At 44.0% G+C, this 3,557-nt stretch overlaps 1 protein-coding gene and 1 long non-coding RNA gene across 8 annotated transcripts in view; one reads left to right on the forward strand and one right to left on the reverse strand.

Annotated features, from left to right (window-relative positions):
- LOC117175240 (heterogeneous nuclear ribonucleoprotein K) overlaps positions 1 to 3,557 on the reverse strand; it is a 374,225-nt gene that overhangs the window by 276,892 nt on the left and 93,776 nt on the right. For 5 of the 7 annotated variants that reach the window (XM_033364913.1, XM_033364918.1, XM_033364914.1 and 2 more), the window contains one exon: positions 574 to 625. The exons of the other annotated variants lie outside the window; for them this stretch is intronic. The gene's annotated coding sequence lies outside the window, so the exon portion shown is untranslated. The remainder of the gene's footprint in view (positions 1 to 573; positions 626 to 3,557) is intronic. 7 annotated transcript variants of the gene reach the window in all.
- LOC117175243 overlaps positions 1 to 3,557 on the forward strand; it is a 225,958-nt gene that overhangs the window by 92,465 nt on the left and 129,936 nt on the right. The window lies entirely within an intron of this gene.

The following is a 3,557-nucleotide window of genomic DNA, read 5'->3' on the forward strand; positions in this document are numbered from 1 at the left end:
ATAAAAAAGTACACTTAGGGAAAATGAAATTAGATCAATACTTCGCAAAATAAAGCTTTACGAATATTTCGGGATTAAATGAGAACAGCGACAGGTCATGGATACGGGATACCGTCTTCAACCGCAGGTCAATAGCTGGGAGAGGAAAGGGCAGGGGCGTCCGTGTCCAAATTTCTGTCCTTACTTCGTTCCAAGAAGATATGTTTGTGGGAAACTGCGTTGCATTCTATACACCGTAAGGAGCATCTGTGATTTTTTTCAGATTTTTCAAGAAATCCCGACTCGTTTCGGGAAGCTTCGAAAGTCGAAGCTTAAAATAAGGTCTCCAAAACCTTGCTTTTCGGCGATTTTTTGTAACGAGTTGCGAATGGTCAATGTGAGGGTTTTGATACTTTTGTCGTCGACTTTAGTATTAATATTTTATTTAATAAGAACCATATTTTCATAAATGTAAAATACAAATTTTAAGTTTTCTGAAATAAGTTCATTGATGTGTATGTGACGACTTACATATATGAAAGAACAGCGATTTTTCGTTGAGGAAAAAATATGTGTAAAAGCAGAATTACTTACCAGTAATGTTGCTCGAATTTCCTTAGGCTCTGAGATAACTGGCTACTATTCCCTGTGAACAGAACACCATAAAGTCAACCCAACGACATTTATAAACGAAAACATTAAATTAAAAAAATTATCATATATATACACACAACACACCCACACCCACACATCACTTCTTCGTGAATCCTGACCATTTTAAGAAGAGGGTCTCTTCCATTTGCAACTCCATGTGCTGTACCCAGAATAATCCTGTTGTGAAGACATTCAAGACTCAATATTCCGCGACCCCCTTGACGGCGTGAGATGTACATTCGCGGAACGGGAGACTTATGATGCATGCTTTTGTTCATGTGCATAACCTTCCTTGTCCCGATATCAAGGGATCTGAACTCGTTCTTCGTCCATGGAACTACTCCAAATTAATAGAGTACTACTAGGACGGCAAGCATGTTCGTTGCAGATACTTTGTTCGTCGCCGACAGTTCGGAAGACCAAATCTGTCACATGAGACGTTTGTATCTGCTTCGGAGAGTATCCTTTATAGATGTCACATCCTGAATGCAGCTCTGTGTCACGCCCAGGTATGTATAAGTCTCTCCAGCGCAAAGGTGTCGTATAGTGCTTCTATCAACGAGCTCAGGATCTTCAGGGATGCCATTAAGTTTTCCTCGCTTCAAATAAACCTTGGCGCATTTGCCTAACCCAAATTCTATTCCAATTTCCTTAGTACATTGTTCGACAATCCCTAGAGCTAGATGTAGTTGCTCTTTGTTTTTAGCAGAGATCTTAAGATCGTCCATGTAAAATAGATGAGTGACCTTGTACTTTCGATCTGCAGGTTTGCCGCACAAGTACCCGTCGGAATGGCGAAGTGCTAGAGATAGTGGCAATAATGTAAGGCAAAAGAGGAGTGGGCTCACGGTGTCGCCCTGAAAGACACCTCTCTGAAAGGTGACCTTGTTAGTTGTCACACGATTTTTTCCAGATGAGATAGTAAATCTGGTTTTCCAAAACGGCGTGTATCTCTCTAAGCACCTAACTTTTTGCGGATGAACCTTTAAGATTTCCAAAAGACAGATGATAATTTTATGGAAGGTCGAATCAAAAGCTTTCCGATAATCGATCCAGGCCATCGATAGGTCACGCTGGCAGAATGCTGCATCTTTGCAGACACATCTATCGATCAGCAGGTTCTCCCGACATCCGGCTACACCTTTCTTTGAGCCTCGTTGTTGATACATTTCTTGCCACACAGGTTCAATTGCCCGAACAATCCTATAATTTAGGATAGCTGTGAATATCTTATAAAGTGTGTTCAGACAAGTTATTGGCCTGTAATTCTTCGGGTCAGCTAAGTTGCCTATTTTCGGCAGGAGTATTGTGCGCCCTTCCACCAACCACTCCGGAATCGGCTCTTCCGACTTCAAATATGAGGTGAAAATTCGGGCCAAATGCTGATGGGTTGAAGAAAACTTCTTTCACCAGAAGGTTTTGGTACAATCTAGTCCCGATGCGAAATAGTTCTTCATCCCTCTTAATACTTTTTTCACCTCCTCGGTCATGATGGGTGGGCATTCTTTATCAGGTGTTATGAGAGCAACATAACTCTTTGAAGCTATTTATATTTTCTGAGTCTTCGTCCAGTCTATGCTGCACTTCGTAGACTTCTATCCAAAATACTTCCACCTCCTCTGGTTTGGGTGGGTGTTCGGCAGTAACTCGAGGGTCTTGGAAAAGTCGAGATGGGTCAGAGAGAAACTGTTGATTTTCTCTGACCCACCTCTCCCGCCGCTTTAGACTTCTCTTAGCGTCAGATAGTATCCGTATTCTCTCAACAATATGCTGCCTGATGGTCAGCAGCTTTGACTTGTTAAGTGTGTGATAACGGGTCCGGAGTTCACGCGCGAACTTTCGAACCTTGGCGGTAAAATTCCTGCCAGATATGATGTAGTCAAACACACACTGAATGCAGGACGCGTACTGTCTTGCCCAGCCTATCTTTATGGCAAGTTAATGCATTCGTCTTTTGGTCTTATGATCAACCGTTGGTTTTGTTTTATGGTTCGCATCGGCCAAAGCTCTCGCTGCATTATACACACAATAATTGATAGTCCAGAGGTCAGATTCTCCGGAAAAATGTCCACGAAGCTCGTCATCCATTTCAGCCAGATCTTAAGGTTTGAGAGAAACCTTGGTGTTTATGTTTCTCCGAGTCGTAAAGCATCGCTCTTCCTCTATTGGATGGCTGCCCGCGGTTTGTCTTAATGTCGCCCCTCTTTCTCTGTTGCCGGCTTGTTCTAGCTGTGGTAGAGTAGGCGTTCCGCTTACATAGCCCCTTTTTCGGAGTAGTCCAAGCATGGTTTCGCAGACGTTGCTGCGAAAAGTGCAATAGCTCCGGGTGTTTCTCGCACCACAGAACATGCAGCCTTGCCATGTAACCGCGATCAGGGGCCACACTCGCATCGTAGCACTCTAGCACTTACTACAACTATGTTTGGTGTTGTCATTGTTGTTCCCACGAGAAGTCAGGGAAAGGGGTACGTCCATCCTTGGAGAGCCCCGCATGCAAGGATAAGGCTACGTACTCTGAGAGGTCGCCCGGTATCCCAGAGTCACCGTTCTAGACACCTCACCCAGGTGCCATTCAGCTTTCGGCAGGCTTTTCAAACCTCCGCTTGGGGATTAATTACTTCGGGACCACCACTGAACAATTGTCCGCGACTGCCTATTTATTTTTGTAACCATATTCAGCAGAAACCCTTGGTATAGGCACCGACTATCCGCAACCCGATGACGCGTTCAGTGGCTTTGTCATAGGCCCTTCGGTTTGATTCTAGAGGAATATATAAACAAAAATTTGTCATAAGGACAACCGCAGGATTTCGCTGGGAGCAGGTGCTAATCTGGAAAATTGCACCCGCTCCCAGCGAAATCGCGGTAAAATTTCAGCCACAACCACGTCTCACGACCGTGAGATAGGTGGTTACAGTTTGTAA

Source organism: Belonocnema kinseyi, chromosome 6 (genome assembly GCF_010883055.1).
Source record: "Belonocnema kinseyi isolate 2016_QV_RU_SX_M_011 chromosome 6, B_treatae_v1, whole genome shotgun sequence".
Taxonomy (NCBI): domain Eukaryota; kingdom Metazoa; phylum Arthropoda; class Insecta; order Hymenoptera; family Cynipidae; genus Belonocnema; species Belonocnema kinseyi.